Raw genomic sequence first — 26,483 nt, 5'->3', positions numbered from 1 at the left:
CTTGGAATCGCAGTGTAACTGCCTGGCTCAGAAGAGCACACTGAGTCAGCCCTTAACCCCAGTGTGCAGAAATTGTCAAAACGTGTTTTTCAGCAGAAATAAACACGTTTTGGCAACTTTGGTCACCACCATGTAACTTATAGGGCAGGAACAGCACAATTTTCAAAACGTGTTTTTCAGCCCGAAATAAACGCGTTTTCTCAGCCCTTAGAATCGCAGTGTAACTGCCTGGCTCAGAAGAGCACACTGAGTCAGCCCTTAACCCCAGTGTGCAGAAATTGTCAAAACGTGTTTTTCAGCAGAAATAAACACGTTTTGGCAACTTTGGTCATCACCATGTAACTTATAGGGCAGAAACAGCACAATTTTCAAAACGTGTTTTTCAGACCGAAACAAACGCGTTTTCTCAATCCTTGGAATCGCAGTGTAACTGCCTGGCTCAGAAGAGCCCACAGAGTCAGCCCTTAACCCCAGTGATCAGAAATTGTCAAAACGTGTTTTTCAGCAGAAATAAACACGTTTTGGCAACTTTGGTCACCACCATGTAACTTATAGGGCAGGAACAGCACAGCTTTCAAAACGTGTTTTTCAGCCCGAAACAAACGCGTTTTCTCAGCCCTTGGAATCGCAGTGTAACTGCCTGGCTCAGAAGAGCCCACAGAGTCAGCCCTTAACCCCAGTGTGCAGAAATTGTCAAAACGTGTTTTTCAGCAGAAATAAACACGTTTTGGCAACTTTGGTCACCACCATGTAACTTATAGGGCAGGAACAGCACAATTTTCAAAACGTGTTTTTCAGCCCGAAATAAACGCGTTTTGTCAGCCCTTGGAATCGCAGTGTAACTGCCTGGCTCAGAAGAGCACACTGAGTCACCCCTTAACCCCAGAGTGCAGAAATTGTCAAAACGTGTTTTTCAGCAGAAATAAACACGTTTTGGCAACTTTGGTCACCACCATGTAACTTATAGGGCAGGAACAGCACAGTTTTCAAAACGTGTTTTTCAGCCCGAAATAAACGCGTTTTCTCAGCCCTTAGAATCGCAGTGTAACTGCCTGGCTCAGAAGAGCACACTGAGTCAGCCCTTAACCCCAGTGTGCAGAAATTGTCAAAACGTGTTTTTCAGCAGAAATAAACACGTTTTGGCAACTTTGGTCACCACCATGTAACTTATAGGGCAGGAACAGCACAATTTTCAAAACGTGTTTTTCAGCCCGAAATAAACGCATTTTCTCTGTCCTTGGAATCGCAGTGTAACTGCCTGGCTCAGAAGAGCCCACAGAGTCAGCCCTTAACCCCAGTGATCAGAAATTGTCAAAACGTGTTTTTCAGCAGAAATAAACACGTTTTGGCTGCTTTGGTCACCCCCATGTAACTTATAGGGCAGGAACAGCAGAGTTTTCAAAACGTGTTTTTCAGCCCGAAATAAATGCGTTTTCTCAGCCCTTGGAATCGCAGTGTAACTGCCTGGCTCAGAAGAGCACACTGAGTCAGCCCTTAACCCCAGTGTGCAGAAATTGTCAAAACGTGTTTTTCAGCAGAAATAAACACGTTTTGGCAACTTTGGTCACCACCATGTAACTTATAGGGCAGGAACAGCACAATTTTCAAAACGTGTTTTTCAGCCCGAAATAAACGCGTTTTCTCAGCCCTTAGAATCGCAGTGTAACTGCCTGGCTCAGAAGAGCACACTGAGTCAGCCCTTAACCCCAGTGTGCAGAAATTGTCAAAACGTGTTTTTCAGCAGAAATAAACACGTTTTGGCAACTTTGGTCATCACCATGTAACTTATAGGGCAGAAACAGCACAATTTTCAAAACGTGTTTTTCAGACCGAAACAAACGCGTTTTCTCAATCCTTGGAATCGCAGTGTAACTGCCTGGCTCAGAAGAGCCCACAGAGTCAGCCCTTAACCCCAGTGATCAGAAATTGTCAAAACGTGTTTTTCAGCAGAAATAAACACGTTTTGGCAACTTTGGTCACCACCATGTAACTTATAGGGCAGGAACAGCACAGCTTTCAAAACGTGTTTTTCAGCCCGAAACAAACGCGTTTTCTCAGCCCTTGGAATCGCAGTGTAACTGCCTGGCTCAGAAGAGCACACTGAGTCAGCCCTTAACCCCAGTGTGCAGAAATTGTCAAAACGTGTTTTTCAGCAGAAATAAACACGTTTTGGCAACTTTGGTCACCACCATGTAACTTATAGGGCAGGAACAGCACAATTTTCAAAACGTGTTTTTCAGCCCGAAATAAACGCGTTTTGTCAGCCCTTGGAATCGCAGTGTAACTGCCTGGCTCAGAAGAGCACACTGAGTCACCCCTTAACCCCAGAGTGCAGAAATTGTCAAAACGTGTTTTTCAGCAGAAATAAACACGTTTTGGCAACTTTGGTCACCACCATGTAACTTATAGGGCAGGAACAGCACAGTTTTCAAAACGTGTTTTTCAGCCCGAAATAAACGCGTTTTCTCAGCCCTTAGAATCGCAGTGTAACTGCCTGGCTCAGAAGAGCACACTGAATCAGCCCTTAACCCCAGTATGCAGAAATTGTCAAAACGTGTTTTTCAGCAGAAATAAACACGTTTTGGCAACTTTGGTCACCACCATGTAACTTATAGGGCAGGAACAGCACAGCTTTCAAAACGTGTTTTTCAGCCCGAAACAAACGCGTTTTCTCAGCCCATGGAATCGCACTGTAACTGCCTGGCTCAGAAGAGCACACTGAGTCAGCCCTTAACCCCAGTGTGCAGAAATTGTCAAAACGTGTTTTTCAGCAGAAATAAACACGTTTTGGCAACTTTGGTCACCACCATGTAACTTATAGGGCAGGAACAGCACAATTTTCAAAACGTGTTTTTCAGCCCGAAATAAACGCGTTTTGTCAGCCCTTGGAATCGCAGTGTAACTGCCTGGCTCAGAAGAGCACACTGAGTCACCCCTTAACCCCAGAGTGCAGAAATTGTCAAAACGTGTTTTTCAGCAGAAATAAACACGTTTTGGCAACTTTGGTCACCACCATGTAACTTATAGGGCAGGAACAGCACAGTTTTCAAAACGTGTTTTTCAGCCCGAAATAAACGCGTTTTCTCTGCCCTTAGAATCGCAGTGTAACTGCCTGGCTCAGAAGAGCACACTGAGTCAGCCCTTAACCCCAGTGTGCAGAAATTGTCAAAACGTGTTTTTCAGCAGAAATAAACACGTTTTGGCAACTTTGGTCACCACCATGTAACTTATAGGGCAGGAACAGCACAATTTTCAAAACGTGTTTTTCAGCCCGAAATAAACGCATTTTCTCTGTCCTTGGAATCGCAGTGTAACTGCCTGGCTCAGAAGAGCCCACAGAGTCAGCCCTTAACCCCAGTGTGCAGAAATTGTAAAAACGTGTTTTTCAGCAGAAATAAACACGTTTTGGCAACTTTGGTCAACCCCATGTAACTTATAGGGCAGGAACAGCACAGTTTTCAAAACGTGTTTTTCAGCCCGAAATAAACGCGTTTTCTCAGCCCTTAGAATCGCAGTGTAACTGCCTGGCTCAGAAGAGCACACTGAATCAGCCCTTAACCCCAGTGTGCAGAAATTGTCAAAACGTGTTTTTCAGCAGAAATAAACACGTTTTGGCAACTTTGGTCACCACCATGTAACTTATAGGGCAGGAACAGCACAGCTTTCAAAACGTGTTTTTCAGCCCGAAACAAACGCGTTTTCTCAGCCCTTGGAATCGCACTGTAACTGCCTGGCTCAGAAGAGCACACTGAGTCAGCCCTTAACCCCAGTGTGCAGAAATTGTCAAAACGTGTTTTTCAGCAGAAAGAAACACGTTTTGGCAACTTTGGTCACCACCATGTAACTTATAGGGCAGGAACAGCACAATTTTCAAAACGTGTTTTTCAGCCCGAAATAAACGCGTTTTGTCAGCCCTTGGAATCGCAGTGTAACTGCCTGGCTCAGAAGAGCACACTGAGTCACCTCTTAACCCCAGAGTGCAGAAATTGTCAAAACGTGTTTTTCAGCAGAAATAAACACGTTTTGGCAACTTTGGTCACCACCATGTAACTTATAGGGCAGGAACAGCACAGTTTTCAAAACGTGTTTTTCAGCCCGAAATAAACGCGTTTTCTCAGCCCTTAGAATCGCAGTGTAACTGCCTGGCTCAGAAGAGCACACTGAGTCAGCCCTTAACCCCAGTGTGCAGAAATTGTCAAAACGTGTTTTTCAGCAGAAATAAACACGTTTTGGCAACTTTGGTCAACCCCATGTAACTTATAGGGTAGGAACAGCACAGTTTTCAAAACGTGTTTTTCAGCCCGAAATAAACGCGTTTTCTCAGCCCTTGGAATCGCAGTGTAACTGCCTGGCTCAGAAGAGCACACTGAGTCAGCCCTTAACCCCAGTGTGCAGAAATTGTCAAAACGTGTTTTTCAGCAGAAATAAACACGTTTTGGCAACTTTGGTCACCACCATGTAACTTATAGGGCAGGAACAGCACAATTTTCAAAACGTGTTTTTCAGCCCGAAATAAACGCGTTTTGTCAGCCCTTGGAATCGCAGTGTAACTGCCTGGCTCAGAAGAGCACACTGAGTCACCCCTTAACCCCAGAGTGCAGAAATTGTCAAAACGTGTTTTTCAGCAGAAATAAACACGTTTTGGCAACTTTGGTCACCACCATGTAACTTATAGGGCAGGAACAGCACAATTTTCAAAACGTGTTTTTCAGCCCGAAATAAACGCATTTTCTCTGTCCTTGGAATCGCAGTGTAACTGCCTGGCTCAGAAGAGCCCACAGAGTCAGCCCTTAACCCCAGTGTGCAGAAATTGTCAAAACGTGTTTTTCAGCAGAAATAAACACGTTTTGGCAACTTTGGTCAACCCCATGTAACTTATAGGGTAGGAACAGCACAGTTTTCAAAACGTGTTTTTCAGCCCGAAATAAACGCGTTTTCTCAGCCCTTGGAATCGCAGTGTAACTGCCTGGCTCAGAAGAGCACACTGAGTCAGCCCTTAACCCCAGTGTGCAGAAATTGTCAAAACGTGTTTTTCAGCAGAAATAAACACGTTTTGGCAACTTTGGTCATCACCATGTAACTTATAGGGCAGAAACAGCACAATTTTCAAAACGTGTTTTTCAGCCCGAAACAAACGCGTTTTCTCAATCCTTGGAATCGCAGTGTAACTGCCTGGCTCAGAAGAGCCCACAGAGTCAGCCCTTAACCCCAGTGATCAGAAATTGTCAAAACGTGTTTTTCAGCAGAAATAAACACGTTTTGGCTGCTTTGGTCACCCCCATGTAACTTATAGGGCAGGAACAGCAGAGTTTTCAAAACGTGTTTTTCAGCCCGAAATAAATGCGTTTTCTCAGCCCTTGGAATCGCAGTGTAACTGCCTGGCTCAGAAGAGCACACTGAGTCAGCCCTTAACCCCAGTGTGCAGAAATTGTCAAAACGTGTTTTTCAGCAGAAATAAACACGTTTTGGCAACTTTGGTCACCACCATGTAACTTATAGGGCAGGAACAGCACAATTTTCAAAACGTGTTTTTCAGCCCGAAATAAACGCGTTTTCTCAGCCCTTAGAATCGCAGTGTAACTGCCTGGCTCAGAAGAGCACACTGAGTCAGCCCTTAACCCCAGTGTGCAGAAATTGTCAAAACGTGTTTTTCAGCAGAAATAAACACGTTTTGGCAACTTTGGTCATCACCATGTAACTTATAGGGCAGAAACAGCACAATTTTCAAAACGTGTTTTTCAGACCGAAACAAACGCGTTTTCTCAATCCTTGGAATCGCAGTGTAACTGCCTGGCTCAGAAGAGCCCACAGAGTCAGCCCTTAACCCCAGTGATCAGAAATTGTCAAAACGTGTTTTTCAGCAGAAATAAACACGTTTTGGCAACTTTGGTCACCACCATGTAACTTATAGGGCAGGAACAGCACAGCTTTCAAAACGTGTTTTTCAGCCCGAAACAAACGCGTTTTCTCAGCCCTTGGAATCGCAGTGTAACTGCCTGGCTCAGAAGAGCCCACAGAGTCAGCCCTTAACCCCAGTGTGCAGAAATTGTCAAAACGTGTTTTTCAGCAGAAATAAACACGTTTTGGCAACTTTGGTCACCACCATGTAACTTATAGGGCAGGAACAGCACAATTTTCAAAACGTGTTTTTCAGCCCGAAATAAACGCGTTTTGTCAGCCCTTGGAATCGCAGTGTAACTGCCTGGCTCAGAAGAGCACACTGAGTCACCCCTTAACCCCAGAGTGCAGAAATTGTCAAAACGTGTTTTTCAGCAGAAATAAACACGTTTTGGCAACTTTGGTCACCACCATGTAACTTATAGGGCAGGAACAGCACAGTTTTCAAAACGTGTTTTTCAGCCCGAAATAAACGCGTTTTCTCAGCCCTTAGAATCGCAGTGTAACTGCCTGGCTCAGAAGAGCACACTGAGTCAGCCCTTAACCCCAGTGTGCAGAAATTGTCAAAACGTGTTTTTCAGCAGAAATAAACACGTTTTGGCAACTTTGGTCACCACCATGTAACTTATAGGGCAGGAACAGCACAATTTTCAAAACGTGTTTTTCAGCCCGAAATAAACGCATTTTCTCTGTCCTTGGAATCGCAGTGTAACTGCCTGGCTCAGAAGAGCCCACAGAGTCAGCCCTTAACCCCAGTGTGCAGAAATTGTCAAAACGTGTTTTTCAGCAGAAATAAACACGTTTTGGCAACTTTGGTCAACCCCATGTAACTTATAGGGTAGGAACAGCACAGTTTTCAAAACGTGTTTTTCAGCCCGAAATAAACGCGTTTTCTCAGCCCTTGGAATCGCAGTGTAACTGCCTGGCTCAGAAGAGCACACTGAGTCAGCCCTTAACCCCAGTGTGCAGAAATTGTCAAAACGTGTTTTTCAGCAGAAATAAACACGTTTTGGCAACTTTGGTCATCACCATGTAACTTATAGGGCAGAAACAGCACAATTTTCAAAACGTGTTTTTCAGCCCGAAACAAACGCGTTTTCTCAATCCTTGGAATCGCAGTGTAACTGCCTGGCTCAGAAGAGCCCACAGAGTCAGCCCTTAACCCCAGTGATCAGAAATTGTCAAAACGTGTTTTTCAGCAGAAATAAACACGTTTTGGCTGCTTTGGTCACCCCCATGTAACTTATAGGGCAGGAACAGCAGAGTTTTCAAAACGTGTTTTTCAGCCCGAAATAAATGCGTTTTCTCAGCCCTTGGAATCGCAGTGTAACTGCCTGGCTCAGAAGAGCACACTGAGTCAGCCCTTAACCCCAGTGTGCAGAAATTGTCAAAACGTGTTTTTCAGCAGAAATAAACACGTTTTGGCAACTTTGGTCACCACCATGTAACTTATAGGGCAGGAACAGCACAATTTTCAAAACGTGTTTTTCAGCCCGAAATAAACGCGTTTTCTCAGCCCTTAGAATCGCAGTGTAACTGCCTGGCTCAGAAGAGCACACTGAGTCAGCCCTTAACCCCAGTGATCAGAAATTGTCAAAACGTGTTTTTCAGCAGAAATAAACACGTTTTGGCAACTTTGGTCACCACCATGTAACTTATAGGGCAGGAACAGCACAGCTTTCAAAACGTGTTTTTCAGCCCGAAACAAACGCGTTTTCTCAGCCCTTGGAATCGCAGTGTAACTGCCTGGCTCAGAAGAGCACACTGAGTCAGCCCTTAACCCCAGTGTGCAGAAATTGTCAAAACGTGTTTTTCAGCAGAAATAAACACGTTTTGGCAACTTTGGTCACCACCATGTAACTTATAGGGCAGGAACAGCACAATTTTCAAAACGTGTTTTTCAGCCCGAAACAAACGCGTTTTCTCAGCCCTTGGAATCGCACTGTAACTGCCTGGCTCAGAAGAGCACACTGAGTCAGCCCTTAACCCCAGTGTGCAGAAATTGTCAAAACGTGTTTTTCAGCAGAAATAAACACGTTTTGGCAACTTTGGTCACCACCATGTAACTTATAGGGCAGGAACAGCACAATTTTCAAAACGTGTTTTTCAGCCCGAAATAAACGCGTTTTGTCAGCCCTTGGAATCGCAGTGTAACTGCCTGGCTCAGAAGAGCACACTGAGTCACCCCTTAACCCCAGAGTGCAGAAATTGTCAAAACGTGTTTTTCAGCAGAAATAAACACGTTTTGGCAACTTTGGTCACCACCATGTAACTTATAGGGCAGGAACAGCACAGTTTTCAAAACGTGTTTTTCAGCCCGAAATAAACGCGTTTTCTCAGCCCTTAGAATCGCAGTGTAACTGCCTGGCTCAGAAGAGCACACTGAGTCAGCCCTTAACCCCAGTGTGCAGAAATTGTCAAAACGTGTTTTTCAGCAGAAATAAACACGTTTTGGCAACTTTGGTCACCACCATGTAACTTATAGGGCAGGAACAGCACAATTTTCAAAACGTGTTTTTCAGTCCGAAATAAACGCATTTTCTCTGTCCTTGGAATCGCAGTGTAACTGCCTGGCTCAGAAGAGCCCACAGAGTCAGCCCTTAACCCCAGTGTGCAGAAATTGTCAAAACGTGTTTTTCAGCAGAAATAAACACGTTTTGGCAACTTTGGTCAACCCCATGTAACTTATAGGGTAGGAACAGCACAGTTTTCAAAACGTGTTTTTCAGCCCGAAATAAACGCGTTTTCTCAGCCCTTGGAATCGCAGTGTAACTGCCTGGCTCAGAAGAGCACACTGAGTCAGCCCTTAACCCCAGTGTGCAGAAATTGTCAAAACGTGTTTTTCAGCAGAAATAAACACGTTTTGGCAACTTTGGTCATCACCATGTAACTTATAGGGCAGAAACAGCACAATTTTCAAAACGTGTTTTTCAGCCCGAAATAAACGCGTTTTGTCAGCCCTTGGAATCGCAGTGTAACTGCCTGGCTCAGAAGAGCACACTGAGTCACCCCTTAACCCCAGAGTGCAGAAATTGTCAAAACGTGTTTTTCAGCAGAAATAAACACGTTTTGGCAACTTTGGTCACCACCATGTAACTTATAGGGCAGGAACAGCACAATTTTCAAAACGTGTTTTTCAGCCCGAAATAAACGCGTTTTGTCAGCCCTTGGAATCGCAGTGTAACTGCCTGGCTCAGAAGAGCACACTGAGTCACCCCTTAACCCCAGAGTGCAGAAATTGTCAAAACGTGTTTTTCAGCAGAAATAAACACGTCTTGGCAACTTTGGTCACCACCATGTAACTTATAGGGCAGGAACAGCACAGTTTTCAAAACGTGTTTTTCAGCCCGAAATAAACGCGTTTTCTCAGCCCTTAGAATCGCAGTGTAACTGCCTGGCTCAGAAGAGCACACTGAGTCAGCCCTTAACCCCAGTGTGCAGAAATTGTCAAAACGTGTTTTTCAGCAGAAATAAACACGTTTTGGCAACTTTGGTCACCACCATGTAACTTATAGGGCAGGAACAGCACAATTTTCAAAACGTGTTTTTCAGCCCGAAATAAACGCATTTTCTCTGTCCTTGGAATCGCAGTGTAACTGCCTGGCTCAGAAGAGCCCACAGAGTCAGCCCTTAACCCCAGTGTGCAGAAATTGTCAAAACGTGTTTTTCAGCAGAAATAAACACGTTTTGGCAACTTTGGTCAACCCCATGTAACTTATAGGGTAGGAACAGCACAGTTTTCAAAACGTGTTTTTCAGCCCGAAACAAACGCGTTTTCTCAATCCTTGGAATCGCAGTGTAACTGCCTGGCTCAGAAGAGCCCACAGAGTCAGCCCTTAACCCCAGTGATCAGAAATTGTCAAAACGTGTTTTTCAGCAGAAATAAACACGTTTTGGCTGCTTTGGTCACCCCCATGTAACTTATAGGGCAGGAACAGCAGAGTTTTCAAAACGTGTTTTTCAGCCCGAAATAAACGCGTTTTCTCTGCCCCTGGAATCGCAGTGTAACTGCCTGGCTCAGAAGAGCACACAGAGTCAGCCCTTAACCCCAGTGTGCAGAAATTGTCAAAACGTGTTTTTCAGCAGAAATAAACACGTTTTGGCAACTTTGGTCACCACCATGTAACTTATAGGGCAGGAACAGCACAGTTTTCAAAACGTGTTTTTCAGCCCGAAATAAACGCGTTTTCTCAGCCCTTAGAATCGCAGTGTAACTGCCTGGCTCAGAAGAGCACACTGAGTCAGCCCTTAACCCCAGTGTGCAGAAATTGTCAAAACGTGTTTTTCAGCAGAAATAAACACGTTTTGGCAACTTTGGTCAACCCCATGTAACTTATAGGGTAGGAACAGCACAGTTTTCAAAACGTGTTTTTCAGCCCGAAATAAACGCGTTTTCTCAGCCCTTGGAATCGCAGTGTAACTGCCTGGCTCAGAGGAGCACACTGAGTCAGCCCTTAACCCCAGTGTGCAGAAATTGTCAAAACGTGTTTTTCAGCAGAAATAAACACGTTTTGGCAACTTTGGTCATCACCATGTAACTTATAGGGCAGAAACAGCACAATTTTCAAAACGTGTTTTTCAGCCCGAAATAAACGCGTTTTGTCAGCCCTTGGAATCGCAGTGTAACTGCCTGTCTCAGAAGAGCACACTGAGTCACCCCTTAACCCCAGAGTGCAGAAATTGTCAAAACGTGTTTTTCAGCAGAAATAAACACGTTTTGGCAACTTTGGTCACCACCATGTAACTTATAGGGCAGGAACAGCACAGTTTTCAAAACGTGTTTTTCAGCCCGAAATAAACGCGTTTTCTCAGCCCTTAGAATCGCAGTGTAACTGCCTGGCTCAGAAGAGCACACTGAGTCAGCCCTTAACCCCAGTGTGCAGAAATTGTCAAAACGTGTTTTTCAGCAGAAATAAACACGTTTTGGCAACTTTGGTCATCACCATGTAACTTATAGGGCAGAAACAGCACAATTTTCAAAACGTGTTTTTCAGCCCGAAACAAACGCGTTTTCTCAATCCTTGGAATCGCAGTGTAACTGCCTGGCTCAGAAGAGCCCACAGAGTCAGCCCTTAACCCCAGTGATCAGAAATTGTCAAAACGTGTTTTTCAGCAGAAATAAACACGTTTTGGCTGCTTTGGTCACCCCCATGTAACTTATAGGGCAGGAACAGCAGAGTTTTCAAAACGTGTTTTTCAGCCCGAAATAAACGCGTTTTCTCTGCCCCTGGAATCGCAGTGTAACTGCCTGGCTCAGAAGAGCACACAGAGTCAGCCCTTAACCCCAGTGTGCAGAAATTGTCAAAACGTGTTTTTCAGCAGAAATAAACACGTTTTGGCAACTTTGGTCACCACCATGTAACTTATAGGGCAGGAACAGCACAGTTTTCAAAACGTGTTTTTCAGCCCGAAATAAACGCGTTTTCTCAGCCCTTAGAATCGCAGTGTAACTGCCTGGCTCAGAAGAGCACACTGAGTCAGCCCTTAACCCCAGTGTGCAGAAATTGTCAAAACGTGTTTTTCAGCAGAAATAAACACGTTTTGGCAACTTTGGTCACCACCATGTAACTTATAGGGCAGGAACAGCACAGCTTTCAAAACGTGTTTTTCAGCCCGAAACAAACGCGTTTTCTCAGCCCTTGGAATCGCACTGTAACTGCCTGGCTCAGAAGAGCACACTGAGTCAGCCCTTAACCCCAGTGTGCAGAAATTGTCAAAACGTGTTTTTCAGCAGAAATAAACACGTTTTGGCAACTTTGGTCACCACCATGTAACTTATAGGGCAGGAACAGCACAATTTTCAAAACGTGTTTTTCAGCCCGAAATAAACGCGTTTTGTCAGCCCTTGGAATCGCAGTGTAACTGCCTGGCTCAGAAGAGCACACTGAGTCACCCCTTAACCCCAGAGTGCAGAAATTGTCAAAACGTGTTTTTCAGCAGAAATAAACACGTTTTGGCAACTTTGGTCACCACCATGTAACTTATAGGGCAGGAACAGCACAGTTTTCAAAACGTGTTTTTCAGCCCGAAATAAACGCGTTTTGTCTGCCCTTAGAATCGCAGTGTAACTGCCTGGCTCAGAAGAGCACACTGAGTCAGCCCTTAACCCCAGTGTGCAGAAATTGTCAAAACGTGTTTTTCAGCAGAAATAAACACGTTTTGGCAACTTTGGTCACCACCATGTAACTTATAGGGCAGGAACAGCACAATTTTCAAAACGTGTTTTTCAGCCCGAAATAAACGCATTTTCTCTGTCCTTGGAATCGCAGTGTAACTGCCTGGCTCAGAAGAGCCCACAGAGTCAGCCCTTAACCCCAGTGTGCAGAAATTGTCAAAACGTGTTTTTCAGCAGAAATAAACACGTTTTGGCAACTTTGGTCAACCCCATGTAACTTATAGGGCAGGAACAGCACAGTTTTCAAAACGTGTTTTTCAGCCCGAAATAAACGCGTTTTCTCAGCCCTTGGAATCGCAGTGTAACTGCCTGGCTCAGAAGAGCACACTGAGTCAGCCCTTAACCCCAGTGTGCAGAAATTGTCAAAACGTGTTTTTCAGCAGAAATAAACACGTTTTGGCAACTTTGGTCACCACCATGTAACTTATAGGGCAGGAACAGCACAGTTTTCAAAACGTGTTTTTCAGCCCGAAATAAACGCGTTTTCTCTTCCCTTAGAATCGCAGTGTAACTGCCTGGCTCAGAAGAGCACACTGAGTCAGCCCTTAACCCCAGTGTGCAGAAATTGTCAAAACGTGTTTTTCAGCAGAAATAAACACGTTTTGGCAACTTTGGTCACCACCATGTAACTTATAGGGCAGGAACAGCACAATTTTCAAAACGTGATTTTCAGCCCGAAATAAACGCATTTTCTCTGTCCTTGGAATCGCAGTGTAACTGCCTGGCTCAGAAGAGCCCACAGAGTCAGCCCTTAACCCCAGTGTGCAGAAATTGTCAAAACGTGTTTTTCAGCAGAAATAAACACGTTTTGGCAACTTTGGTCACCACCATGTAACTTATAGGGCAGGAACAGCACAGTTTTCAAAACGTGTTTTTCAGCCCGAAATAAACGCGTTTTCTCAGCCCTTGGAATCACAGTGTAACTGCCTGGCTCAGAAGAGCACACTGAGTCAGCCCTTAACCCCAGTGTGCAGAAATTGTCAAAACGTGTTTTTCAGCAGAAATAAACACGTTTTGGCAACTTTGGTCACCACCATGTAACTTATAGGGCAGGAACAGCACAGCTTTCAAAACGTGTTTTTCAGCCCGAAACAAACGCGTTTTCTCAGCCCTTGGAATCGCAGTGTAACTGCCTGGCTCAGAAGAGCACACTGAGTCAGCCCTTAACCCCAGTGTGCAGAAATTGTCAAAACGTGTTTTTCAGCAGAAATAAACACGTTTTGGCAACTTTGGTCACCACCATGTAACTTATAGGGCAGGAACAGCACAGCTTTCAAAACGTGTTTTTCAGCCCGAAACAAACACGTTTTCTCAGCCCTTGGAATCGCACTGTAACTGCCTGGCTCAGAAGAGCACACTGAGTCAGCCCTTAACCCCAGTGTGCAGAAATTGTCAAAACGTGTTTTTCAGCAGAAATAAACACGTTTTGGCAACTTTGGTCACCACCATGTAACTTATAGGGCAGGAACAGCACAATTTTCAAAACGTGTTTTTCAGCCCGAAATAAACGCGTTTTGTCAGCCCTTGGAATCGCAGTGTAACTGCCTGGCTCAGAAGAGCACACTGAGTCACCCCTTAACCCCAGAGTGCAGAAATTGTCAAAACGTGTTTTTCAGCAGAAATAAACACGTTTTGGCAACTTTGGTCACCACCATGTAACTTATAGGGCAGGAACAGCACAGTTTTCAAAACGTGTTTTTCAGCCCGAAATAAACGCGTTTTCTCAGCCCTTAGAATCGCAGTGTAACTGCCTGGCTCAGAAGAGCACACTGAATCAGCCCTTAACCCCAGTATGCAGAAATTGTCAAAACGTGTTTTTCAGCAGAAATAAACACGTTTTGGCAACTTTGGTCACCACCATGTAACTTATAGGGCAGGAACAGCACAATTTTCAAAACGTGTTTTTCAGCCCGAAATAAACGCATTTTCTCTGTCCTTGGAATCGCTATGTAACTGCCTGGCTCAGAAGAGTCCACAGAGTCAGCCCTTAACCCCAGTGTGCAGAAATTGTAAAAACGTGTTTTTCAGCAGAAATAAACACGTTTTGGCAACTTTGGTCAACCCCATGTAACTTATAGGGCAGGAACAGCACAGCTTTCAAAACGTGTTTTTCAGCCCGAAACAAACGCGTTTTCTCAGCCCTTGGAATCGCACTGTAACTGCCTGGCTCAGAAGAGCACACTGAGTCAGCCCTTAACCCCAGTGTGCAGAAATTGTCAAAACGTGTTTTTCAGCAGAAAGAAACACGTTTTGGCAACTTTGGTCACCACCATGTAACTTATAGGGCAGGAACAGCACAATTTTCAAAACGTGTTTTTCAGCCCGAAATAAACGCGTTTTGTCAGCCCTTGGAATCGCAGTGTAACTGCCTGGCTCAGAAGAGCACACTGAGTCAGCCCTTAACCCCAGTGTGCAGAAATTGTCAAAACGTGTTTTTCAGCAGAAATAAACACGTTTTGGCAACTTTGGTCATCACCATGTAACTTATAGGGCAGAAACAGCACAATTTTCAAAACGTGTTTTTCAGACCGAAACAAACGCGTTTTCTCAATCCTTGGAATCGCAGTGTAACTGCCTGGCTCAGAAGAGCCCACAGAGTCAGCCCTTAACCCCAGTGATCAGAAATTGTCAAAACGTGTTTTTCAGCAGAAATAAACACGTTTTGGCAACTTTGGTCACCACCATGTAACTTATAGGGCAGGAACAGCACAGCTTTCAAAACGTGTTTTTCAGCCCGAAACAAACGCGTTTTCTCAGCCCTTGGAATCGCAGTGTAACTGCCTGGCTCAGAAGAGCACACTGAGTCAGCCCTTAACCCCAGTGTGCAGAAATTGTCAAAACGTGTTTTTCAGCAGAAATAAACACGTTTTGGCAACTTTGGTCACCACCATGTAACTTATAGGGCAGGAACAGCACAATTTTCAAAACGTGTTTTTCAGCCCGAAATAAACGCGTTTTGTCAGCCCTTGGAATCGCAGTGTAACTGCCTGGCTCAGAAGAGCACACTGAGTCACCCCTTAACCCCAGAGTGCAGAAATTGTCAAAACGTGTTTTTCAGCAGAAATAAACACGTTTTGGCAACTTTGGTCACCACCATGTAACTTATAGGGCAGGAACAGCACAGTTTTCAAAACGTGTTTTTCAGCCCGAAATAAACGCGTTTTCTCAGCCCTTAGAATCGCAGTGTAACTGCCTGGCTCAGAAGAGCACACTGAATCAGCCCTTAACCCCAGTATGCAGAAATTGTCAAAACGTGTTTTTCAGCAGAAATAAACACGTTTTGGCAACTTTGGTCACCACCATGTAACTTATAGGGCAGGAACAGCACAGCTTTCAAAACGTGTTTTTCAGCCCGAAATAAACGCGTTTTGTCAGCCCTTGGAATCGCAGTGTAACTGCCTGGCTCAGAAGAGCACACTGAGTCACCCCTTAACCCCAGAGTGCAGAAATTGTCAAAACGTGTTTTTCAGCAGAAATAAACACGTTTTGGCAACTTTGGTCACCACCATGTAACTTATAGGGCAGGAACAGCACAGTTTTCAAAACGTGTTTTTCAGCCCGAAATAAACGCGTTTTCTCAGCCCTTAGAATCGCAGTGTAACTGCCTGGCTCAGAAGAGCACACTGAATCAGCCCTTAACCCCAGTATGCAGAAATTGTCAAAACGTGTTTTTCAGCAGAAATAAACACGTTTTGGCAACTTTGGTCACCACCATGTAACTTATAGGGCAGGAACAGCACAGCTTTCAAAACGTGTTTTTCAGCCCGAAACAAACGCGTTTTCTCAGCCCTTGGAATCGCACTGTAACTGCCTGGCTCAGAAGAGCACACTGAGTCAGCCCTTAACCCCAGTGTGCAGAAATTGTCAAAACGTGTTTTTCAGCAGAAATAAACACGTTTTGGCAACTTTGGTCACCACCATGTAACTTATAGGGCAGGAACAGCACAATTTTCAAAACGTGTTTTTCAGCCCGAAATAAACGCGTTTTGTCAGCCCTTGGAATCGCAGTGTAACTGCCTGGCTCAGAAGAGCACACTGAGTCACCCCTTAACCCCAGAGTGCAGAAATTGTCAAAACGTGTTTTTCAGCAGAAATAAACACGTTTTGGCAACTTTGGTCACCACCATGTAACTTATAGGGCAGGAACAGCACAGTTTTCAAAACGTGTTTTTCAGCCCGAAATAAACGCGTTTTCTCAGCCCTTAGAATCGCAGTGTAACTGCCTGGCTCAGAAGAGCACACTGAGTCAGCCCTTAACCCCAGTGTGCAGAAATTGTCAAAACGTGTTTTTCAGCAGAAATAAACACGTTTTGGCAACTTTGGTCACCACCATGTAACTTATAGGGCAGGAACAGCACAATTTTCAAAACGTGTTTTTCAGCCCGAAATAAACGCATTTTCTCTGTCCTTGGAATCGCAGTGTAACTGCCTGGCTCAGAAGAGCCCACAGAGTCAGCCCTTAACCCCAGTGTGCAGAAATTGTAAAAACGTGTTTTTCAGCAGAAATAAACACGTTTTGGCAACTTTGGTCAACCCCATGTAACTTATAGGGCAGGAACAGCACAGTTTTCAAAACGTGTTTTTCAGCCCGAAATAAACGCGTTTTCTCAGCCCTTAGAATCGCAGTGTAACTGCCTGGCTCAGAAGAGCACACTGAATCAGCCCTTAACCCCAGTGTGCAGAAATTGTCAAAACGTGTTTTTCAGCAGAAATAAACACGTTTTGGCAACTTTGGTCACCACCATGTAACTTATAGGGCAGGAACAGCACAGCTTTCAAAACGTGTTTTTCAGCCCGAAACAAACGCGTTTTCTCAGCCCTTGGAATCGCACTGTAACTGCCTGGCTCAGAAGAGCACACTGAGTCAGCCCTTAACCCCAGTGTGCAGAAATTGTCAAAACGTGTTTTTCAGCAGAAAGAAACACGTTTTGGCAACTTTGGTCACCACCATGTAACTTATAGGGCAGGAACAGCACAATTTTCAAAACGTGTTTTTCAGCCCGAAATAAACGCGTTTTGTCAGCCCTTGGAATCGCAGTGTAACTGCCTGGCTCAGAAGAGCACACTGAGTCACCTCTTAACCCCAGAGTGCAGAAATTGTCAAAACGTGTTTTTCAGCAGAAATAAACACGTTTTGGCAACTTTGGTCACCACCATGTAACTTATAGGGCAGGAACAGCACAGTTTTCAAAACGTGTTTTTCAGCCCGAAATAAACGCGTTTTCTCAGCCCTTAGAATCGCAGTGTAACTGCCTGGCTCAGAAGAGCACACTGAGTCAGCCCTTAACCCCAGTGTGCAGAAATTGTCAAAACGTGTTTTTCAGCAGAAATAAACACGTTTTGGCAACTTTGGTCAACCCCATGTAACTTATAGGGTAGGAACAGCACAGTTTTCAAAACGTGTTTTTCAGCCCGAAATAAACGCGTTTTCTCAGCCCTTGGAATCGCAGTGTAACTGCCTGGCTCAGAAGAGCACACTGAGTCAGCCCTTAACCCCAGTGTGCAGAAATTGTCAAAACGTGTTTTTCAGCAGAAATAAACACGTTTTGGCAACTTTGGTCACCACCATGTAACTTATAGGGCAGGAACAGCACAATTTTCAAAACGTGTTTTTCAGCACGAAATAAACGCATTTTCTCTGTCCTTGGAATCGCAGTGTAACTGCCTGGCTCAGAAGAGCCCACAGAGTCAGCCCTTAACCCCAGTGTGCAGAAATTGTCAAAACGTGTTTTTCAGCAGAAATAAACACGTTTTGGCAACTTTGGTCAACCCCATGTAACTTATAGGGTAGGAACAGCACAGTTTTCAAAACGTGTTTTTCAGCCCGAAATAAACGCGTTTTCTCAGCCCTTGGAATCGCAGTGTAACTGCCTGGCTCAGAAGAGCACACTGAGTCAGCCCTTAACCCCAGTGTGCAGAAATTGTCAAAACGTGTTTTTCAGCAGAAATAAACACGTTTTGGCAACTTTGGTCATCACCATGTAACTTATAGGGCAGAAACAGCACAATTTTCAAAACGTGTTTTTCAGCCCGAAACAAACGCGTTTTCTCAATCCTTGGAATCGCAGTGTAACTGCCTGGCTCAGAAGAGCCCACAGAGTCAGCCCTTAACCCCAGTGATCAGAAATTGTCAAAACGTGTTTTTCAGCAGAAATAAACACGTTTTGGCTGCTTTGGTCACCCCCATGTAACTTATAGGGCAGGAACAGCAGAGTTTTCAAAACGTGTTTTTCAGCCCGAAATAAATGCGTTTTCTCAGCCCTTGGAATCGCAGTGTAACTGCCTGGCTCAGAAGAGCACACTGAGTCAGCCCTTAACCCCAGTGTGCAGAAATTGTCAAAACGTGTTTTTCAGCAGAAATAAACACGTTTTGGCAACTTTGGTCACCACCATGTAACTTATAGGGCAGGAACAGCACAATTTTCAAAACGTGTTTTTCAGCCCGAAATAAACGCGTTTTCTCAGCCCTTAGAATCGCAGTGTAACTGCCTGGCTCAGAAGAGCACACTGAGTCAGCCCTTAACCCCAGTGTGCAGAAATTGTCAAAACGTGTTTTTCAGCAGAAATAAACACGTTTTGGCAACTTTGGTCATCACCATGTAACTTATAGGGCAGAAACAGCACAATTTTCAAAACGTGTTTTTCAGACCGAAACAAACGCGTTTTCTCAATCCTTGGAATCGCAGTGTAACTGCCTGGCTCAGAAGAGCCCACAGAGTCAGCCCTTAACCCCAGTGATCAGAAATTGTCAAAACGTGTTTTTCAGCAGAAATAAACACGTTTTGGCAACTTTGGTCACCACCATGTAACTTATAGGGCAGGAACAGCACAGCTTTCAAAACGTGTTTTTCAGCCCGAAACAAACGCGTTTTCTCAGCCCTTGGAATCGCAGTGTAACTGCCTGGCTCAGAAGAGCACACTGAGTCAGCCCTTAACCCCAGTGTGCAGAAATTGTCAAAACGTGTTTTTCAGCAGAAATAAACACGTTTTGGCAACTTTGGTCACCACCATGTAACTTATAGGGCAGGAACAGCACAATTTTCAAAACGTGTTTTTCAGCCCGAAATAAACGCGTTTTGTCAGCCCTTGGAATCGCAGTGTAACTGCCTGGCTCAGAAGAGCACACTGAGTCACCCCTTAACCCCAGAGTGCAGAAATTGTCAAAACGTGTTTTTCAGCAGAAATAAACACGTTTTGGCAACTTTGGTCACCACCATGTAACTTATAGGGCAGGAACAGCACAGTTTTCAAAACGTGTTTTTCAGCCCGAAATAAACGCGTTTTCTCAGCCCTTAGAATCGCAGTGTAACTGCCTGGCTCAGAAGAGCACACTGAATCAGCCCTTAACCCCAGTATGCAGAAATTGTCAAAACGTGTTTTTCAGCAGAAATAAACACGTTTTGGCAACTTTGGTCACCACCATGTAACTTATAGGGCAGGAACAGCACAGCTTTCAAAACGTGTTTTTCAGCCCGAAACAAACGCGTTTTCTCAGCCCTTGGAATCGCACTGTAACTGCCTGGCTCAGAAGAGCACACTGAGTCAGCCCTTAACCCCAGTGTGCAGAAATTGTCAAAACGTGTTTTTCAGCAGAAATAAACACGTTTTGGCAACTTTGGTCACCACCATGTAACTTATAGGGCAGGAACAGCACAATTTTCAAAACGTGTTTTTCAGCCCGAAATAAACGCGTTTTGTCAGCCCTTGGAATCGCAGTGTAACTGCCTGGCTCAGAAGAGCACACTGAGTCACCCCTTAACCCCAGAGTGCAGAAATTGTCAAAACGTGTTTTTCAGCAGAAATAAACACGTTTTGGCAACTTTGGTCACCACCATGTAACTTATAGGGCAGGAACAGCACAGTTTTCAAAACGTGTTTTTCAGCCCGAAATAAACGCGTTTTCTCAGCCCTTAGAATCGCAGTGTAACTGCCTGGCTCAGAAGAGCACACTGAGTCAGCCCTTAACCCCAGTGTGCAGAAATTGTCAAAACGTGTTTTTCAGCAGAAATAAACACGTTTTGGCAACTTTGGTCACCACCATGTAACTTATAGGGCAGGAACAGCACAATTTTCAAAACGTGTTTTTCAGCCCGAAATAAACGCATTTTCTCTGTCCTTGGAATCGCAGTGTAACTGCCTGGCTCAGAAGAGCCCACAGAGTCAGCCCTTAACCCCAGTGTGCAGAAATTGTCAAAACGTGTTTTTCAGCAGAAATAAACACGTTTTGGCAACTTTGGTCAACCCCATGTAACTTATAGGGTAGGAACAGCACAGTTTTCAAAACGTGTTTTTCAGCCCGAAATAAACGCGTTTTCTCAGCCCTTGGAATCGCAGTGTAACTGCCTGGCTCAGAAGAGCACACTGAGTCAGCCCTTAACCCCAGTGTGCAGAAATTGTCAAAACGTGTTTTTCAGCAGAAATAAACACGTTTTGGCAACTTTGGTCATCACCATGTAACTTATAGGGCAGAAACAGCACAATTTTCAAAACGTGTTTTTCAGCCCGAAATAAACGCGTTTTGTCAGCCCTTGGAATCGCAGTGTAACTGCCTGGCTCAGAAGAGCACACTGAGTCACCCCTTAACCCCAGAGTGCAGAAATTGTCAAAACGTGTTTTTCAGCAGAAATAAACACGTTTTGGCAACTTTGGTCACCACCATGTAACTTATAGGGCAGGAACAGCACAGTTTTCAAAACGTGTTTTTCAGCCCGAAATAAACGCGTTTTCTCAGCCCTTAGAATCGCAGTGTAACTGCCTGGCTCAGAAGAGCACACTGAGTCAGCCCTTAACCCCAGTGTGCAGAAATTGTCAAAACGTGTTTTTCAGCAGAAATAAACACGTTTTGGCAACTTTGGTCATCACCATGTAACTTATAGGGCAGAAACAGCACAATTTTCAAAACGTGTTTTTCAGCCCGAAACAAACGCGTTTTCTCAATCCTTGGAATCGCAGTGTAACTGCCTGGCTCAGAAGAGCCCACAGAGTCAGCCCTTAACCCCAGTGATCAGAAATTGTCAAAACGTGTTTTTCAGCAGAAATAAACACGTTTTGGCTGCTTTGGTCACCCCCATGTAACTTATAGGGCAGGAACAGCAGAGTTTTCAAAACGTGTTTTTCAGCCCGAAATAAACGCGTTTTCTCTGCCCCTGGAATCGCAGTGTAACTGCCTGGCTCAGAAGAGCACACAGAGTCAGCCCTTAACCCCAGTGTGCAGAAATTGTCAAAACGTGTTTTTCAGCAGAAATAAACACGTTTTGGCAACTTTGGTCACCACCATGTAACTTATAGGGCAGGAACAGCACAGTTTTCAAAACGTGTTTTTCAGCCCGAAATAAACGCGTTTTCTCAGCCCTTAGAATCGCAGTGTAACTGCCTGGCTCAGAAGAGCACACTGAGTCAGCCCTTAACCCCAGTGTGCAGAAATTGTCAAAACGTGTTTTTCAGCAGAAATAAACACGTTTTGGCAACTTTGGTCACCACCATGTAACTTATAGGGCAGGAACAGCACAGCTTTCAAAACGTGTTTTTCAGCCCGAAACAAACGCGTTTTCTCAGCCCTTGGAATCGCACTGTAACTGCCTGGCTCAGAAGAGCACACTGAGTCAGCCCTTAACCCCAGTGTGCAGAAATTGTCAAAACGTGTTTTTCAGCAGAAATAAACACGTTTTGGCAACTTTGGTCACCACCATGTAACTTATAGGGCAGGAACAGCACAATTTTCAAAACGTGTTTTTCAGCCCGAAATAAACGCGTTTTGTCAGCCCTTGGAATCGCAGTGTAACTGCCTGGCTCAGAAGAGCACACTGAGTCACCCCTTAACCCCAGAGTGCAGAAATTGTCAAAACGTGTTTTTCAGCAGAAATAAACACGTTTTGGCAACTTTGGTCACCACCATGTAACTTATAGGGCAGGAACAGCACAGTTTTCAAAACGTGTTTTTCAGCCCGAAATAAACGCGTTTTGTCTGCCCTTAGAATCGCAGTGTAACTGCCTGGCTCAGAAGAGCACACTGAGTCAGCCCTTAACCCCAGTGTGCAGAAATTGTCAAAACGTGTTTTTCAGCAGAAATAAACACGTTTTGGCAACTTTGGTCACCACCATGTAACTTATAGGGCAGGAACAGCACAATTTTCAAAACGTGTTTTTCAGCCCGAAATAAACGCATTTTCTCTGTCCTTGGAATCGCAGTGTAACTGCCTGGCTCAGAAGAGCCCACAGAGTCAGCCCTTAACCCCAGTGTGCAGAAATTGTCAAAACGTGTTTTTCAGCAGAAATAAACACGTTTTGGCAACTTTGGTCAACCCCATGTAACTTATAGGGCAGGAACAGCACAGTTTTCAAAACGTGTTTTTCAGCCCGAAATAAACGCGTTTTCTCAGCCCTTGGAATCGCAGTGTAACTGCCTGGCTCAGAAGAGCACACTGAGTCAGCCCTTAACCCCAGTGTGCAGAAATTGTCAAAACGTGTTTTTCAGCAGAAATAAACACGTTTTGGCAACTTTGGTCACCACCATGTAACTTATAGGGCAGGAACAGCACAGTTTTCAAAACGTGTTTTTCAGCCCGAAATAAACGCGTTTTCTCTTCCCTTAGAATCGCAGTGTAACTGCCTGGCTCAGAAGAGCACACTGAGTCAGCCCTTAACCCCAGTGTGCAGAAATTGTCAAAACGTGTTTTTCAGCAGAAATAAACACGTTTTGGCAACTTTGGTCACCACCATGTAACTTATAGGGCAGGAACAGCACAATTTTCAAAACGTGATTTTCAGCCCGAAATAAACGCATTTTCTCTGTCCTTGGAATCGCAGTGTAACTGCCTGGCTCAGAAGAGCCCACAGAGTCAGCCCTTAACCCCAGTGTGCAGAAATTGTCAAAACGTGTTTTTCAGCAGAAATAAACACGTTTTGGCAACTTTGGTCACCACCATGTAACTTATAGGGCAGGAACAGCACAGTTTTCAAAACGTGTTTTTCAGCCCGAAATAAACGCGTTTTGTCAGCCCTTGGAATCGCAGTGTAACTGCCTGGCTCAGAAGAGCACACTGAGTCACCCCTTAACCCCAGAGTGCAGAAATTGTCAAAACGTGTTTTTCAGCAGAAATAAACACGTTTTGGCAACTTTGGTCACCACCATGTAACTTATAGGGCAGGAACAGCACAGTTTTCAAAACGTGTTTTTCAGCCCGAAATAAACGCGTTTTCTCAGCCCTTAGAATCGCAGTGTAACTGCCTGGCTCAGAAGAGCACACTGAATCAGCCCTTAACCCCAGTATGCAGAAATTGTCAAAACGTGTTTTTCAGCAGAAATAAACACGTTTTGGCAACTTTGGTCACCACCATGTAACTTATAGGGCAGGAACAGCACAATTTTCAAAACGTGTTTTTCAGCCCGAAATAAACGCATTTTCTCTGTCCTTGGAATCGCAGTGTAACTGCCTGGCTCAGAAGAGCCCACAGAGTCAGCCCTTAACCCCAGTGTGCAGAAATTGTAAAAACGTGTTTTTCAGCAGAAATAAACACGTTTTGGCAACTTTGGTCAACCCCATGTAACTTATAGGGCAGGAACAGCACAGCTTTCAAAACGTGTTTTTCAGCCCGAAACAAACGCGTTTTCTCAGCCCTTGGAATCGCACTGTAACTGCCTGGCTCAGAAGAGCACACTGAGTCAGCCCTTAACCCCAGTGTGCAGAAATTGTCAAAACGTGTTTTTCAGCAGAAAGAAACACGTTTTGGCAACTTTGGTCACCACCATGTAACTTATAGGGCAGGAACAGCACAATTTTCAAAACGTGTTTTTCAGCCCGAAATAAACGCGTTTTGTCAGCCCTTGGAATCGCAGTGTAACTGCCTGGCTCAGAAGAGCACACTGAGTCACCTCTTAACCCCAGAGTGCAGAAATTGTCAAAACGTGTTTTTCAGCAGAAATAAACACGTTTTGGCAACTTTGGTCACCACCATGTAACTTATAGGGCAGGAACAGCACAGTTTTCAAAACGTGTTTTTCAGCCCGAAATAAACGCGTTTTCTCAGCCCTTAGAATCGCAGTGTAACTGCCTGGCTCAGAAGAGCACACTGAGTCAGCCCTTAACCCCAGTGTGCAGAAATTGTCAAAACGTGTTTTTCAGCAGAAATAAACACGTTTTGGCAACTTTGGTCAACCCCATGTAACTTATAGGGTAGGAACAGCACAGTTTTCAAAACGTGTTTTTCAGCCCGAAATAAACGCGTTTTCTCAGCCCTTGGAATCGCAGTGTAACTGCCTGGCTCAGAAGAGCACACTGAGTCAGCCCTTAACCCCAGTGTGCAGAAATTGTTAAAACGTGTTTTTCAGCAGAAATAAACACGTTTTGGCAACTTTGGTCACCACCATGTAACTTATAGGGCAGGAACAGCACAATTTTCAAAACGTGTTTTTCAGCCCGAAATAAACGCGTTTTGTCAGCCCTTGGAATCGCAGTGTAACTGCCTGGCTCAGAAGAGCACACTGAGTCACCCCTTAACCCCAGAGTGCAGAAATTGTCAAAACGTGTTTTTCAGCAGAAATAAACACGTTTTGGCAACTTTGGTCACCACCATGTAACTTATAGGGCAGGAACAGCACAGTTTTCAAAACGTGTTTTTCAGCCCGAAATAAACGCGTTTTCTCAGCCCTTAGAATCGCAGTGTAACTGCCTGGCTCAGAAAAGCACACTGAGTCAGCCCTTAACCCCAGTGTGCAGAAATTGTCAAAACGTGTTTTTCAGCAGAAATAAACACGTTTTGGCAACTTTGGTCACCACCATGTAACTTATAGGGCAGGAACAGCACAATTTTCAAAACGTGTTTTTCAGCCCGAAATAAACGCATTTTCTCTGTCCTTGGAATCGCAGTGTAACTGCCTGGCTCAGAAGAGCCCACAGAGTCAGCCCTTAACCCCAGTGTGCAGAAATTGTCAAAACGTGTTTTTCAGCAGAAATAAACACGTTTTGGCAACTTTGGTCAACCCCATGTAACTTATAGGGCAGGAACAGCACAGTTTTCAAAACGTGTTTTTCAGCCCGAAATAAACGCGTTTTCTCAGCCCTTGGAATCGCAGTGTAACTGCCTGGCTCAGAAGAGCACACTGAGTCAGCCCTTAACCCCAGTGTGCAGAAATTGTCAAAACGTGTTTTTCAGCAGAAATAAACACGTTTTGGCAACTTTGGTCACCACCATGTAACTTATAGGGCAGGAACAGCACAGTTTTCAAAACGTGTTTTTCAGCCCGAAATAAACGCGTTTTCTCTTCCCTTAGAATCGCAGTGTAACTGCCTGGCTCAGAAGAGCACACTGAGTCAGCCCTTAACCCCAGTGTGCAGAAATTGTCAAAACGTGTTTTTCAGCAGAAATAAACACGTTTTGGCAACTTTGGTCACCACCATGTAACTTATAGGGCAGGAACAGCACAATTTTCAAAACGTGATTTTCAGCCCGAAATAAACGCATTTTCTCTGTCCTTGGAATCGCAGTGTAACTGCCTGGCTCAGAAGAGCCCACAGAGTCAGCCCTTAACCCCAGTGTGCAGAAATTGTCAAAACGTGTTTTTCAGCAGAAATAAACACGTTTTGGCAACTTTGGTCACCACCATGTAACTTATAGGGCAGGAACAGCACAGTTTTCAAAACGTGTTTTTCAGCCCGAAATAAACGCGTTTTCTCAGCCCTTGGAATCACAGTGTAACTGCCTGGCTCAGAAGAGCACACTGAGTCAGCCCTTAACCCCAGTGTGCAGAAATTGTCAAAACGTGTTTTTCAGCAGAAATAAACACGTTTTGGCAACTTTGGTCACCACCATGTAACTTATAGGGCAGGAACAGCACAGCTTTCAAAACGTGTTTTTCAGCCCGAAACAAACGCGTTTTCTCAGCCCTTGGAATCGCAGTGTAACTGCCTGGCTCAGAAGAGCACACTGAGTCAGCCCTTAACCCCAGTGTGCAGAAATTGTCAAAACGTGTTTTTCAGCAGAAATAAACACGTTTTGGCAACTTTGGTCACCACCATGTAACTTATAGGGCAGGAACAGCACAGCTTTCAAAACGTGTTTTTCAGCCCGAAACAAACACGTTTTCTCAGCCCTTGGAATCGCACTGTAACTGCCTGGCTCAGAAGAGCACACTGAGTCAGCCCTTAACCCCAGTGTGCAGAAATTGTCAAAACGTGTTTTTCAGCAGAAATAAACACGTTTTGGCAACTTTGGTCACCACCATGTAACTTATAGGGCAGGAACAGCACAATTTTCAAAACGTGTTTTTCAGCCCGAAATAAACGCGTTTTGTCAGCCCTTGGAATCGCAGTGTAACTGCCTGGCTCAGAAGAGCACACTGAGTCACCCCTTAACCCCAGAGTGCAGAAATTGTCAAAACGTGTTTTTCAGCAGAAATAAACACGTTTTGGCA

Source organism: Atractosteus spatula, chromosome 22 (genome assembly GCF_055471065.1).
Source record: "Atractosteus spatula isolate fAtrSpa1 chromosome 22, fAtrSpa1.hap1, whole genome shotgun sequence".
Taxonomy (NCBI): Eukaryota; Metazoa; Chordata; class Actinopteri; order Semionotiformes; family Lepisosteidae; genus Atractosteus; species Atractosteus spatula.
The sequence above is the reverse complement of the archived record's forward strand: the minus strand, read 5'-3'. Positions refer to the sequence as shown.